Raw genomic sequence first — 16,128 nt, 5'->3', positions numbered from 1 at the left:
GTCTGAAATCTTAGTTACTGCTGTGAGATATTAGATACCTCTGATTTTATTCTCAGCCCATCACCATTGCAGGCCGAGCGTCTCATCCTGCTCCCTGTGTGGCCTGGGACGTTGCATCTGATGGTTTGAAGGGACAGTGGGGAAGAGGGCAGGTATGCACTGGCAGCGAGGGCTGTCCCCACAGCGCCTCTGGAAATGTCCTCCAGAGTGCAGTAGGGTGAAACTGAAGCACGTGCCACAACTCAGCATGTGAAAAAGGTTACTTCGGAATGCAATAACAGCTTTTTCTTACCATGAGATGAATTCCGTAACCTTTGCTTATCCATGCAGGTCCAGCAAAGCTAGAAAGAGAAGAGGCCTGGATACGCTTGCACACGAAGATCAACTTCTGCTTGTGCAGAGAAGTAATCAGCTACCCAATTCTCGCACATTTGGGGCAGAAGATGCATCTGAGATGGAGAAACAAAGAAACCCATGCAGCATGCTGGGGAAAGTGAGGCTTGTATCCTGCTAGATTGGGATTTGACTGGGAGCACTGTGGGATAACAGGTATCTATTAGTCTGCAGCCTAGATTTAACAAATTGTTTTATGGGAAGAAATCCCAGATTATCATCATCTATAAAGCCAAATATCTGGGATCCATTCTGAGATGTCCAAGCCTAAGTGGAGCTGAGTACTCCTGCTGGAAAGATGGCAGCTTGTTAACTTTCTGCCTTCCATCCTGAATTACATGCTTAGCTGCAGTCTGTCTGAAGCCACAGCATGTACCCCTCGATTCAGTGCTCAGGATTATTTCAATTCCTTTGCCTTTGTGAAGCAAATTCAAACTGGTGACAGGCAATAGAGTGACAGCAGACAAGTATAGAGGATATGGACGAGGCGACTCGTATCTAGCGTGATCTTCAGTCATTTAGGGCAAATGAAAGGAATACGTAAGAAAGTCTTTGTAAATAAATGTTATTAAAAATAAGCAGAAATGACCAGACAAATTTGAAGACACAGCTGCTAATCATCTGTGTGACACTAATTAAAGGTTAAAGAATAATAAAAATGTAGTTAAAGTAAGAAGAAATTGGCAAGGTATTGGTAATAGTGATATTAAATCCTCAATGTACTTAACCTCTTATGTTAACTTGATGATTTATCAACCACAACAGGCTAGTCCAAGATAGACATCTCTTTATAAACTACCCACATAGTAAGTACAATGAAATCAGGTGTCAGCTGAAGCCCGGTATTTGCTCGTCTCCGGCTGACAGTGTTGAGGCCAGCTGAGGTGATGCATCCTTATGCATCCAAGTGATAGTCACCTCAGCCTGCACAGCACAGGTAAGCACATATGGGTTTCCAGTGGCAGTTTCTCTCTTGGAATTCTGTCCCAAAAGTGTGCATCTTGCAAGTCAGGAGTTAGTTAGGGTGGTTTAGATGGAGAGGGTCAGGTACCATCACCTCCCCATGGGGCTCTTCTGTTCATATATACTAGTTATTCTCTAAGAAGTCAGATTTTCAGCCCGTGAAATAAACTGGCTGTGGGATAGCTCTCAAATATTTTTTTATTTTTTTTTTAAAAATATGTACGTAAGAGGTCTTAGATCCTTCACCTGCATCCACCTTTAACAAATCCACATATATGTGTACTAACCTGATTTTGGATTTGGAAAAAAAGAATAATAGTCAAATGGGACTGAGCAGCCTCTTGTTTGCTCTAAATTATGCTGCCCTTTTTTTTTTTTTCAATATTACCATGATAATTTTTAATACTGCTTGTATCTCATCATATTACAGACCCTGGTGTCAGGTTAGCCTACAGGAGCTGAACCAATAATGATTCTTGCTCTTCTCAGAATTAACATGTTAGGTGCCCTGTCAGCGGCACTTGCCCCCTGCACTGTCTTTCAGCTAGGAGAACAGGTTTGTTTCTGTAGAAATTAATTACGGTCATCATAATTTACAGTTCCTGCTTAAATAACTTGTGTTTAAGCAGCCAATAAATAGATGTCTGGATTTCAGAAGACAGGATCTGACCAGGCAGCGAGGAGGTTGGCTGTGCAGTGGTGTGTGCTGCCTGCTGGGCTCTCACGGGGAACACTAGATGTCACTGAGATCCCTCCCAGCGTGTGCCACCAGGGCCAGCCAGCTCCAGCGTGGATCGCATTTACTTATCCGCGGGGCACGTGTCAGGTGTCACATAGTGCTAACTTAACCACTTTTATACATAAACACCTCCAACAGCTGGCTTTGAGAACTAATTAGAAAAAAAACACAACAAAACAGGTCCACGTAATACTTTTTTTATAAAAGTGGTCATTAAAAATATGTCTAAACGTATATCTAGGAGTAGGGAAAGGTGAACTTTGAAGAAGAGAATCTAGGGGAAATTAGTTATCTCTAGTTTACAGAAAGAGAACCGCAGCAAAATTTTGTGTCCTTTCATCACATCAGGTCTGCACCGTATGGGATCAGGCGCAGGAGCTGCCTAAGCAGAAATTCTGCCTGTCCTAATCGATTGGAGAGCTGGCAATGGACCTACCCCTGCTGCTTGGCTAGGACAGGCTGGTTCTTTGCAAGGAGGAGCCCTGTCCCACTCGCCCTCCAGGAGGTGGAAGATGGACTGACAATCCCCAGATCCTCGGTGGACATGGTTATTTCCAGCCTGTTTTGTTTAAACTTTCCTTTCTGTCTTGCAAAAGGAAAGTGTGTCTTTTTCTGCCTGTTATTGTAGGGGCTCTGGCTGGAAACCCCCATGGAAGGAAGCAGCACAGAACACGTTGCCATACTGATTGTGAAATTCCCCTGGGAACTCATCTGCCGTCCTGTTCCTGAGGTTGCGTTTGGCCAGTGTAGGCCGCGCCTCATGCTGCATAACAGAGGCCTGTGGAAGAGCCAGGGTGGTACCACGGTAATCTGCACTCCTAATTCAGGACGTGGCCCTCTTCTGCAAGAGGCTAGCAGTGCTTCTGGTAGTGGGGAGAGGGGAGTACTTCCTTTAAAAACCTGGAACATTGTTAAAGTTGTTTGTTGTTGGGATTTGCAACCACAGCCAGCTGCCATGAAATGGAGAACGGGGACAGAGTTTCAGCACAACAAAACACGTTTTGCTTGCAGGAATTAGTTGTGATCTGAAGTCTAGCTGCAGAAGAAAATCAGCCTGGATGGTTACTGCCCTCACCCAGGGGCAGGAATCCAGATAAAAAAATGTAAGAATGAGGCCATTCTGGTTAGCCTGAATGCTCCTCACAAAACCCGTGACCTTCCTTCCCTATGCCACAGGTTTTCTCAGGACCATGTTCCCACTGTCTCCAAAACCCAAGCCACAGCTCGGGTTCCTCTGCCTGTGACTGAAGGGGGTGTAAGAATGATAAAGCCAGGCTGCCACTTGCCTAGTTTTTTAGATGTATGTACTCTTTATATTCACAGGGAAAGCCAAGGACCATGTACGCTGATGTTGCAAAGGATGAAGGTGAAAGGGCCACTGTTAGTAACGTACAGTCATCTCTGTTGTTAAAATGTCTGTGAAAAGTTAGTGCTGATCCAGAACTTTCCAGAAGGATAGTAAGTTATTGGAAAGTGTTGATTTAAAAAAATCAAAGATTGATTTTACAATCCCAGGGTTAGATTGACTTTGCTGACGTTTTCACAGAAACTTATCCAACCTTTTTGTTCTAATTATCTTATTGATTTACTTATAAATCAATATAAATTGAAAATACATAACAACGTAAGTATAAAAGGAAAGTCAACACAATGTTTTCTGTCTGAACAGACGCTCTAAATTTTAGAGAACTCAGAAAAATAAGTAGTACAAGAGACGTTTCCTTCACGCGCCATGAGCTGTTGTGGAAAACCATTTGCCATTATGTTACCAACCAGTCTCATGTAAGAAAAATAATATTAATTTTAGTGGGTGAGCATTACACTGGTGGGAGACAAGATCTGTCTGTGCTATAATTTATAATTAGTAAAACTCTTCAGAAAAACCTATCTGTTTCTATGACAGAGTGGCAAGAATTCTTCTAAGCTGTTCTCAATTTTTGTTTCATATTTTTTAAATTTATCTTACAGTAGTTCATTTGCCTTATTTTTTTATTTTGCACTAACCTGTGACATTGTAATGCTTAAATCTTTAAGGACATCTTGCAACAAACAAGTTATTGAACTGTTCTGTAGATCAGATTCCTTCTGTATTCAAATGAAGCAGCTGGACACAAGCAAATGAGACACTTTGAAATGAAAAGAAGGTAAGAGATTTCAATCAGAGCAATGCAGTGATTTTAGCAATGAAATAAAATTAACGGAATATTTCAGGCTTTAGTTGATGTCTTACTGCAGCAGTGAATATTCAGTGCATACCATAAATAAAACCCAGGAAAATATGGTGTAGATTTTGGCAGTTTCAAAGTCCAAAAGCAAAATTTCAACACTTGAAAATTCACTTTTCTGAGAGCACATTTAATCCTTGTTTGGAACAGAAATCCCCCTACAGCCCCTGAAGACGATATTCCAGGGCTCGAGCAGCCCTGCTCAGCAGGGCCGACAAAGGTCATTGCGGAAATCAGTGTGACATTGCAGAGACCTGTAGGTAATTTTAGATACAGTAAAAGCCATATTCAGAAATTTAATAGACAAGGAGAGACGTACTGTTCCTTTACCCTAGCACAAGGTGCTGCCTTGTGCCCACACTCGTGCAGGAGCTGAGAAAAGACATATGACTGTGGAGGTAGTTTTGACAGAGCGGGGAACTAAACCAGTCTTTCACATACTAGATGAATCCCTGTGTGTTAGCTATTCCTTCCCTCCCAGGATAAGTCCATGGAGTAAGAAGATGCCCAGTTGTAGGGGTCTGGAGAAGGTTAACAGCACTGGGCTAGAGCTCCCTTGGGGAAGGGGCTGGAGGTGCCTCACGCTTCTGACAAAGTCTGGAAGGGATAGACAAAACCCTGCCTGGGTCTGTGTTAGAGAGCAGAGAGAGCACAAAAATGTGACGAAGCTGGTCAAACCTGTTCCCCGTGCTGGGATTTTTCTCCTTTGGCTTTTTTTTTAGCACTTGGCAAAGAGAGGAGAAACAGATGTTGTTTGGCTGGTCTTCTGGGTTTCGCTCTCGAGGTATTTTTGGTGCACTGATATATGGGCACCTGGGCCCTGGCTGTGTGGGTTTCTTCCTTGTTTTCAATGAGAGGCAGCACTGCAGCTCTCCCAAACCCTCAGCTTCCACCCACAGCACATGAAGAGCTGGGAATTAACCCAGAAGACAGCTGGCATTTGGATATTGGGGTACTGGCACAGAAACTAGCAAATGGTGTGAGATCTCCGTGGTGAATAGACTGTACTCATCCCACGACTTGAGGCACCTCTGAGTGCTCCCCTACTCCCTGCCTGGAGCTGGGCGAGACATCCAGTATTGCCATTATTGTGATGACATGATAGATTTTAGTCACCAACATTGTGCAGAAAATATCACCACATGTCAGTATAGTCTGAATTTCCCACTACAATGTGTTTTTTCTTAACGCCAAAATGTCATTCATTAAAATAAAACAGCTTTCAAAGGCTCCTTTACTTGCACCGCTTCTCTTGAGTTTACAGGAACAGCGATCTGGTATCTGCAGCTGAGTTGCCCAACATTCAGGGATACTTTGGGATATTATTGGTGTTCGATAGTCTGGTGAAGGAACAGGCATGCTAGTGCATGGTGTGTGTATTTGGCCATGAATAAGGGCTCTTAAGCTGTTATGAAAAAGTATTTTAACTTTTAGAGCAACAAATGAGGGAGGATTTGAAGAGCTAAAGCAAACCAGTATAAGAAGAAATTATAAGAATTTTGCTGGAAGATTGTAGAGGACTGATTTAACTACATGAGAATCGGACTGTAAGTCCATCTGGTCTCTCACAAGTTCCTTCCTTTCTATGTACTATTATTTTCTTTGTCACAAATGCACTATACCCTCTGCCTGTTCCCTGAGGAAGTCCCACATCCTGAAAAATATTTTCGGGGGGTCTCAGTGAAACTGCAGTGAGCTGAGTTGGCCGGGGAGCAGCCAGGCAAGATGCCGTGCTTACGAAGAACAAGGCTGACCCTGGTGCCAAGTCCCAGGCAGCAGCTCCCGGACTGCTGTGCAGATGGGCCCCGGTGTGGGAGGGTGTTCACAGAGGAGAAAGGATAATTTTTCTTCCTGTTTCACCCACAAATTATTCACACTGCATTGCTTCAACTTTGCAAAGCAGATTTTTCCTCTAAGCAGAGGCTGTTACAGGACATTTGGAGATCAAAGAGTTTTAGAGTACCTCAATACAGGAGTCTATAGTGAAAATGTTTTGCTCCTACAGAGCAAGAGCTGACTAATGCCTCATGCAGTCCCTGCCTGGCAAACAAAAACAAAAGGCCGTGATGTTTGTTCAAGGTTGCTGAGAATGTTAATGAAAGGCAATTAGAAAAAATGTGGTGGTGAGTCCCCATGTATTAATCTTTATTAGAGTTAAATTTTCCCTTGCAAATGTGACATGCCATCAGGTTTCTGTCTCAAGAGTGTGCTTTGCGGGACATTACAGGGAAGAGTGCGCAGCGTTCCCTAAGTAGCTATTCATTTCCCCGAAGCGCTTTTAGCAGATGAGACAGGCTCACAGAGAGCCAGCTAACCCGAGCCAGGGTGGCACCTGAGCACTGGTGGGAGCCACTGGGGACACCGCTGTCACTCTGTCGTTCATAGCATGTAATGCAATCCAGCAGCTCTGAACCACGGTTACAATTCTCTAGGGTTGCCAGGCTGAAACGAAAACTGCACGGCGTGTTTTGGGGTGGTGGCATAGCTTCTCTCATTAGCCATTTTTATTTGAGTGGTAACTAGTTTAATGTGGCAACAGAAATAAATTGTAAATAATTGCATGAGTGACAATGTCAGTTTTATTCCTCCTCTAAGCAATCTTCCTTTTGGTATAGTGCATACATTCACTGGCAGGCAGATATACAGCCCCAGCATAAGCAAATTCCCTCTGACAATTGCAGTGGGGCTCAGCCAGGACACCTGGGTACCAATGGTCCCGTGGGGACATACTGGTCAGTACTTTTCCAGATGCCACATAACTCTTTCAGGGGTGTGTGATGATCTGACGTGACCGTAGATGTAGCAGTAAATAAGCTATAGGGCCTTTAAGGACACCAGACATTTTCTCTCTGTCAGATAGTTATCCGTGTCATACCAAAGGTCATGTTCTCCATTAGCTCACAAGTGTTTCAGTGATTTTTGGTAATGGGAACTTGTTATTTCATTTGTGCCAGGGCTGGAGGTACTTTATACTGTAACGAACATAAACTGTAAATAAACACATGAGCGAAAATGTCAAATTTTTTCCTCCCTTTTGTGGTTTTTTTTTTTCCTTTTGTTTGGTGTGCACATTCCCTAGCAGACAGGTATATGTCCCTGACGCATTTTAAATCAAGAATGACCCTGAGAAGGAGTGGCCTGAAATCTGCTTTATCCCAGACGCACAAGGAGCATCAATCTAGCTCTGACCCAGAGTGTGTGGGAAGCTGACGCCAGCTCCATCACACACAGAAGGTGCAGGAACTCTGCAGGTAGCATGTACTGAACTATGTAAATGCTGTTAAGACCTTTTCTTTATGTTTTGAAATGCAAAACTGAAGGTAAGTCTGCAATTACTTCTTTTTATCCCTTTAAAATATTTTCCTAGTCCTTTGGGAAACCTCCATCATATAAAATTTCTCTCCTTTTCCTTGTTTCCACAGTGCTCAAAATAATATACTCCAAAGGTAAACATTTCAGTGAATATTTCACTAAGATGAAAGGTGTTTGTTGTGATACCATTCAGACTCAGTTTTGAAGACCTGTAAGTTCAAGTAAGCCCTCAAAAGAAAGCCCAGCAATGTTTTTGTTCAGGCTATTTTACATCCTATCATAATTCAAAGCTAAGTTAATGTTTCACCTTGGGCTGCAGTAAATTAGATTAAACAGTATTTCCTCATTCACAGAGTAACAACAGTTACCCTTCTACTTTGCACTGCTATGTTGTGCTGCTAAAGGAAAAAACATTGCTTAATCCCTTCTAACAACAGTTGAGGCTGTTTTTAAACACAAAGTACGTTTCTGTACTGCATTGCCCATTGCTGAGGCATTTTTAAGACTGCTAAGCCTCAACCTATTCTAAGGTGATGAGAACTGTCTTTTGGGTGGCAAACCTGCTGCTGCTATTTTATAAGCTAAATATAAATATAAACCCATGCGAACCTCAAGGTGATTTTTCCCACCTCATTTTGTTTCACCCAAAAGCAGAAAATGCTTGTTCCTTGGAAATTAATGTCAGAAGTTACTTAAGTGCTCTATGAGTAAGCTTTTCAGAGATGTCCTTTCCAAGGGAGGTACCGAACGTGGGCACAGCTGTGCGGCTCACAAGTGTGAACCTGAATGACTTTTCACCCAGGAGCAGTTCCCGTTCCCACTGTGCTGGAGCTCCTCTCGGATGAGCGGCTGTGGGACTGGGATTTGGCATGTAACGGAGAGCGATAGCTTCAGCTAAGACATTTATCTGCTCTCTTTTACTCGTCCACTGGTAGTGCACACTGCTACTTTCATATCCCACGTAGATAACATGAATCTAATGTCTTCCACTAACCAGGACTCCTCAGCTCAAAAAGAACATAAAGCAAGAATTATTATTCTTGAATACTAAAAATAATAATATAAAGTGTCTTTTTATAACCGACATCCAGCCACTTCAGAAGCAAAACACTGGAGTGTGTCCATATCAGCTCTCCATGACTGGGACTAAATGAAAACCCAAAAGATTGTGAATTGGGAGGCGTAGAGGTGCTGGGGGGTGTCTGCTGCATCGGCACCTCCCTGAGGCGTTATGGCTGCTCCAGTGGAGACACTGCTGTGCCGCAGAGGGGATCAATCCCACCGGTAAGTGCTGCCTCATTTTGACAGAAGCATTAAGCATTCATGTCGTAATTGAAAGTGTTCATCCCAGTATTCTGGCATTTAATTTCTTGAAAATATTCCCCCCTGCCCTGAAAGAAAACAATATAACAATATAGGCCTAGGTCCTTTGGGGGAAAAGTTCTTAATTTAAAAAAAAAAAAAGTCTTTTAATTAAGCTTATTTTATGTTTATGGTGTTTTGAACAGTTCCAAAAAAAAATGAACTACTAATAGAGATAACTTTCCTTCTCATGAACATGCAAACCATACATTAGTACTTCCTACAGCTTGTCTGATAAGTACATCTTGATCTGATCTGCTGTTTTTTATCCTATTAACATAAAAATAAGCAATACTTTCCAGTAGATCCTAATCTAGTGCCAATTAAAATATCTGCCCAGTTTTTGACAGTTGAAGTCACTTATATGCATGAAATATGTTGAATAAGTTAGAGAGTAGAAAGGAATGACATCATATCAGGTAAGAGTTTTGGCCAAAGATTAAACTACAACTGTGCATTTATGTGAGATAATAACAAAATGTTGTGCGTGTGAAACTGAGTATCCAATTAATTGTCTGTTCCCAAACTCATTCTTGTATCTGACAAGAGGTTACACCGACCTTTTTTTACTTTTAAAGTGTATTCTTTAAAGCGAAGTCAGAAAGCTGTACAGGAATCCAGGCATGAACATTGGGTGCTGATGTGCACGTAGATAAAATAACGTTTTCAGGTTGTTACGGGCAATGTCATAATGGAAATAATTAAATGGGGTTTTGGGTTGGAAAAAAACATGCCTGGTACCAGTCCAGAACTTTTGTTCCTACTGAAACGGTTTTTAGTTTAAGTATCAGAAGTATTGGCACATTAGACCTGTTAAGAACAAGCCAGTATTGGTGACAGAGAATTTGTTGTTAGCATTGCTTGTTTTTCAAAGAGCAGCTGGAATCTGCAATGTGTTTTCTAGTAAATACCTGCTGAGCCATGAGTGATGTACAGCATTGGGTAAGGTTTTGCAGAGTGCTGGACACCAAGCTGCTGTGAGCTTGGCTCAGGGCTGCCCAAGGGTGTTTGGCCGCTTTTGCAGACACATCAGGTGAGGAAACGGTGCTGTGTCTCCATTCATTGGCAGTTCTTAAAGCGTTCACACATTACAAGGGTTTTAAATACTGGATAAAAGGTAAGATGTCACCTATTACTTCTGTGACGCATAAATTCTGTTTTGGAGTAGGACGCCATGCTGCTGGGGGTAGCGTCTGTGGGCAGCCTGGACTCACACCAAGGCTGGATGGGGCATCTGGCTTACCCGATCCTTCAGTTTGCCAGAGAAAACAACAACAAATCCTGGTGATTGGGGCTCAAAATAAGAGAAGATCAACAGAAAAGCACATTTCCGTGAATCTTTGTCTTTAGAAGTCACTAGGAGACGGTGTGAACAGCTATTATCTCCATTTTTCACATGGGTAGCTAAGGCACGGAGCAGTGACAGAATCTGTCAAACACAGAGGCTTGCTCCTAACCCCTGACGTTGCTCAGCAGCTGACGTCCCTCTTTTAGCCTGTTCTTTTCCTGGAGGATCTCTCTGTCCCACGATGCGCAGGGGTGCAGTGTGCACCTCTCGGCAGGGTGCTGCGATGGGATGGGCTGGGAGGCGCAGAGGGTACGGCACTGCAGGGGCACGGTGCTGCGAGGCCCAGGGCAGGGGAACGGGCGCCCTGGGAGGGCAGACCCTGTGGCAGATAGCTGTGTCAGATCAGCCTGGCCAGCCGCTGCTCCTGCCGTCCTCATCAGTGAGAGTTGCATTTGAGGCATAGGGAGAAAAGGGCTGGCTCTTTGCTTGTTTTCCAGTTAATGAATTAAAAACACATTGAAAGGTAGGGGGAAAGGATTGCATTGTTGGATCTGCCATGTAATTAATAGGAAGAAGTACAGCCATGCTAATTACATCTCTCAGACTTTTGGTTTTCTGAGCTGTGGTAGGCACCTTCTACATTAAAGTCCCTTTCCTAGTGCAGGAGGAAACTGCAGAGCAGAGGTGATGTAGGGACAGGAGCAGGGTGCTGAGAGTGTTGGTCTGTCCTGCTCTGCTCACATCAGACACACGGTGAAGTGAAAGAAAGTGGGGGAAGGGCTTACTGCCTGGATGTACGCGTTCCCTGGCAAAAGGCCTCGGCCGATGGTCGTGGCTGACCTGCGTTGCAGCCAGGGCTGGGGAGCACAGCCAGGGACCGGAACCCTGGGTGGGAAAGCACAGACCAGAAGTGGTTCCTGTGCGGGTTGAGGAGTCTGCTTGAGGTTTGTGTTTGCGTTATTATTTCACCCAAAAAGAGCATACTGGTAACGACTGTTTTATTTTCTTTGTTGCTGTAGACACCGTCGTCAAGTCACAGAGTTTGCTGTAAATAAGTCTATAGTATAAAATATTTCTTTTCTCACAATATCACTTTTCTGCCTCCTCTTTCTAGCCTGTCTTTCAGGCATTTATTTTAGAAAAGCTAGAAAGATAAGTTATGCACTGGGTCTGGATTGACAGTCACCTTAAATGCTGAAATGGGGCAGAAATACTGCTGGTGTGATAGTGTTTGGCTCCAGGTCGCTGCTGTAGCTGTGCCACCACCTTGCCCTGCCTGTATGCTGGGCAACCACTCCTTTCTGCAGGTAGCCTTTGGCAAGTGTCCAACCTTTACCTCTCTTTGTAGCAAGAGTGGGTGTTGCTGCTGTTTTAAGCTGCCAGGAGCCCAATGCATAGCTACAGAAAATAAATGTGGTATGAGCTGATTGATTTATCTGCATTTTCTAGCCCAGCAATTAATTCTACTTTTGGGAGGCAGAACCAAAGCAGCAAGCACGCTGTAATGCCAGATCAGAGCTGATAATGTATTCCTCCCTTCCTCGGCCCTTTGCTAGCACAGATCAGCCTATTAAGGAATAATCTCCCAAAGCATCAGCCAGCCTCAGCGAGGATCATCGCTGGCTGCACTGCAGCAGAGCAGAGCCTGGCTGGCGGCCGGAGACAGAGCGGGAAGCCACAGGTGCCGGGGACAGGAGGGAGGTGGCAGTAGGGGCTCGGAGGGGGCGGCCACCCACCTGCCACACTCCCAAGAAGCCACGAGGCTGCGACCTGCTGCACAGAGCTGGGAAGCCACTGCTCTAAACTTACTTTGGCCAAATTGCTTTGAAACTTATTATTACTGCAAAGATACACTTTCCTGTTACCTTAAGAGCTTAGTGGCCCTAAATGTATGACAGCCCAGTGCTGGTTGTTGATGCTGTCCATGGATGAGGGTTGGCAGTGGGGCATCTCATGTTGGGGGCAGCTGCGGCAGGTCATTGTGTACGACTGCTAAATGTGAGGTCTGTGGAGAAACTGAGGCAGATGGGATGTTTCCGACCTGGGAGCAGCAGGTGGGAAGTGGTGCCCACAGGTGTCGGTGGGTGCCCGAAGGCCTTGTGGTATCACAGGCACAGCAAAGGCCTCCCAGCCCTGGGGATGCAGGGGCTCGGTGAGGGTGGGAGGAGGGGAGAGGGGGAGCTGCTCTTTCCTCTGCTTGCTTTCCTCTCCCCCCCACCCCTGAGCAGGCTGCACTCCCTCTCCCTGCCTGCGCACTCCCTTTCTCTCAATTTCTCACTTGTGTAAGTTGGGATTGTATTTATCCCATCCCTCAAGGCTGCTAAGCAAGCAAATTCAGATGCTGTAGTTAAAAGCTACAGCACATAAGCAAGCATTCCTGCTGGAAACCATTTTATGTCAGCAGCCGAACAGCTCACAGGTGCATCAGTTGGGAATGCAACAGGTCCAAGTGCAAAGTCAATGCAACCAAGAGGAGACACCGAGGAGAAGGCTGCTGCCAAGGCAATCTCCCTGATCTGCTTGTAAAATTCCCTGTGTTTAAGTGTCTCTGTGGTGGCTTTTGATGGAATTTCTCTCTAAGGCAAAACAAGTAAGTTGAATCTATTTACAAACCTTTCTGATTCAGTCCAGCAGAATCAGTATGGCTGTTTTTTCATCCTGACTTCTGTCTTTTACGTTTATCTTGCGGTTTGGGGCTGAACTGTTTGCGTATGTATGTATCAAAAAGTAAGAACTGGAAACATTGCATCCATTTTCAAGGCATGCTCTGATCTTCTTAAGCCATGACCGAGAAAGTCTTAACCAGCAAACAACAGTGCTTTGGTTATCAAAAATCAAAATCTCATCAAATCAATACCTGAGCACAAAGAAAAGACAGAGACTTTACTTTCCCCATGGTATTCCTGTTGATTATTATCTGCAGAAGGCATCCGTTGACCTGCACTCTCTTAGGAATGCGTATATCTCTACATGGTATTTTGAGCTAAGGCATATCCTTTGGGGAAACGTTGTTGTGCTTGTCTTTTCCTGCAGCACAGATCTAGGCATGCCTCGCTCTCTGCTCTATGGACGTGGCTCTGTACACCCCCTAGGCAGGCAGTGACATCTGGCAGCTGTGACAGGCAGATAACCAAGCCATGGGGTGCTACCTACACATCTCCTGATGTTGCAGAGTACCTGTCCAGGGCTGTCCTGTCCTTAAGGACAGCCCAGATAGAGCAAAACAGGCTGCGCTCACCTGAGGAAATCCGTTTCTCAGGTGATGCACTGGTAGCAGTACAGCAGTGCACAGAAAGGGCAGTGTGTGTGTGTGTGTGTGTATGTGTAACTTCTCCAAAAAACTGTGGCCAAAAATACAAATGGTGGGAGTCTGCACAATGGATAGTCAAGGTGTTACTCTGCTGATGCTCTGGATTAGTCTTGCCAGCTCAGAGATTCATAAAAGGATGCAGAGCTGTAATACTCCTCTTGAAACATCAGGGCCTTTGGTGTGAAATACAACTCCAATTAAATGGGATGGTATGGCTTTCATGTTGCTACAGTCGATTCATCAATATGAAGAAGGCAAATGCTTTGACAGGAGGCTGGGGATGATTAATGGGCTTGCACATGTTGTATGTTTTGTTGAAATTACAAAACACCTGCTAAGGCTGACGCTTTATTAACGGACACCCTATGAACTGTGGGGTCTCTGGGCATATGTAAGTGGAGGATGGGTTGCAGGTGAATGACTCCTGCTGAATGGGCCAGTGCCGTGTCAGGCCTCGCAGTTTCTATGTGGTACGGCCTTGGCTGAAGCTTAGGTGACCTGAGGCCAGGGGAGAAAACGATAGCACGGCAGTCCAGCCTGGCATCTATTCTCAGCATTAAGGGCGTATTAGAGGAAAAGTTACACTAAAGGTGGCTCATGTTATCTAACCCTGAATACTACAGCAAACTGAGCTAGCTCTAACATAAAAGCAGTTTTTCAGGTTTGAAAGGCTGCTGCTGCACTCTGTGCCCTGAGAGCAGCTCACGGCTTCTCCCCAGCGCAGACAGCACTGCGTTGCATTTCTTTGCAAAGTAAGTTTTGCACTCCATGTTAGCAGCTGCTGCGCTGCTTGTGGGCAGTTCTGGCTCAGCTTCCACTGTTTGGGGATCCGGGTGCCCTCCCAGTGCCGGCAGGCTGCGGTCACGGCCGCAGGAAGGGAGTAAAAGAGCTGCTTTTTGCCAAGTTCAGCCTCGGGGCAATGGCAGAATGGCTCCCTCCGGCCTCGAGGATCCAGATGAAGTTTCTCAGGGCCGGTGGCCTGCTCAGGGCTGCTGGCATGCTCTGTGTTCTGCCAGCACCGATGCGAGCAGGCAGCAATGCAGCGCTGCTGGCCAGGGACACCAGCCCGCTCCTCATGTCCTCTGCTGTGCCCCCCTGCAGGGATGTGGTGCTGATGGCACCGAGCAGCCCCTGCCCGAGGCTCGTGTGGCCCCAGGGCTGCCTTTGGAGTTGAGCGGAGATCGGTGTATTTGCTGAAATGAAACCATGTGGCCCGGTGTAAGAAAATGTAACAACTTAATTTTCTGAAGATTTCCCACTCCCATCCAGAAGGGATGCCTTCAGTTTAAAAAAGAAGTCCATTTAAAACAAAAGACTAATGAATATGGTAGCCCTTCCTCTTTTGCAAGTGTAAACACCTCATTTTTCCTCAGAGAACAGCTCTAAATCATTTTATTTGCAAGCCCTAAGCAGGAATTTGTATTCATGGTAAGACATTTATTGAGTTAATTTATTTAAGGCTGGGGCATAATTTCTAATAATGGAAGAGTCTCTAGGCCCAGTGAAATTGTCTCCCTGATAAGGCATTAATATTTTAAGGGGTTATAATACTCTGTCAGTTGATCTGTGTCTTTTAGGGAGTAGGTTAGCAGTTACTGATGATCGCTCATATGAAGGATTATCTTTAAAGCTGGTGCTCCGCAGACTGATGCCTGCCACGGGGCTGCATCGCCACGCTCCTGGGAGGGGGTTCAGGGTCTGGGTAAATGGGTACAAATGAAACGAGGAGGAAAAAACGCAGTGCAAATCTGCAGGGTGGCTGCTGCTCCCACAACCCCAGGCTCGCAGGGCAGCATGGGGAAAGCCCGCGATGCCTTTGTGTGTACGGCAGGCAGCCTTGCTGCCAGTCAGGATTTCCTGAAGAGACGTGAATCTGGGTACTGAGCTGAGTGAGGAGGTGTTGGAACAGGTTCTGCAGGAGGCTTGTTCATCTTGGCAGGTAGTCTGACTGTTATTGAGACGAGTAACTTCTGAGTACCTTAATTTCTCTGTTCTTAGAAACAGGGCACACTTACGCTATTTCTTGAGTCGTTTAAAAAAACCAAGAAATGTCCAAATAAAAACCCCTTTGTTTTACTGCTATATTAAAAGGCATGTTGCACTACATTACATGGTGCTGAACAGTCTTTAAAAAGAAGGTAACACAACAACAAATCCAGATTAAATACCCTTAGGTAAAGCCTGTCTCAGGGAAGGGATGACAGGACCACTGAGGACGGGCAGAATTTGATGGAGCGTGTTCAAACCCTCCCAGCCCAGGCTGAGGGTACCCAATGCAGTGGCCTGGGAAGGGGGACAACATGAGCAAGTGGTGCAGAGCTGCGGCCAAACCTGAAGGGATACAGAGTTGTCTGCAAAGTCTGTCACCTCGTGTCTGGTATTTTGGGTAGACTAGCTTGTACGTTTTCTTCTAACTCACAGAGGCACCTAGTTGGTGGGAAGCATTAAATGCAAGGACTTGAGAAAAATTTACAGCATCTGAATGTGGCTGTGTGTCAGGCCACAGCTCTGCTCCTGGCACCCTGGCACACATCTC

The 16,128-nt window shown here is 45.1% G+C and overlaps 1 protein-coding gene across 3 annotated transcripts in view; it reads left to right on the top strand.

Annotated features, from left to right (window-relative positions):
• The first annotated feature begins 8,617 nt into the window (after positions 1 to 8,617).
• The window catches only part of GABRP (gamma-aminobutyric acid type A receptor subunit pi), a 31,001-nt gene continuing 23,490 nt past the window's right edge, over positions 8,618 to 16,128 (top strand). For 2 of the 3 annotated variants that reach the window (XM_075766435.1, XM_075766439.1), the window contains exon 1: positions 11,616 to 11,963. The gene's annotated coding sequence lies outside the window, so the exon portion shown is untranslated. Of the gene's footprint in view, positions 8,917 to 11,615; positions 11,964 to 16,128 lie in introns of those variants that run through there. The other variant, XM_075766436.1, reaches the window with a different exon arrangement.

Source organism: Balearica regulorum, chromosome 14 (genome assembly GCF_011004875.1).
Source record: "Balearica regulorum gibbericeps isolate bBalReg1 chromosome 14, bBalReg1.pri, whole genome shotgun sequence".
In the NCBI taxonomy this organism is placed as follows: Eukaryota; Metazoa; Chordata; class Aves; order Gruiformes; family Gruidae; genus Balearica; species Balearica regulorum.
The sequence above is the reverse complement of the archived record's forward strand: the minus strand, read 5'-3'. Positions and strand labels throughout refer to the sequence as shown.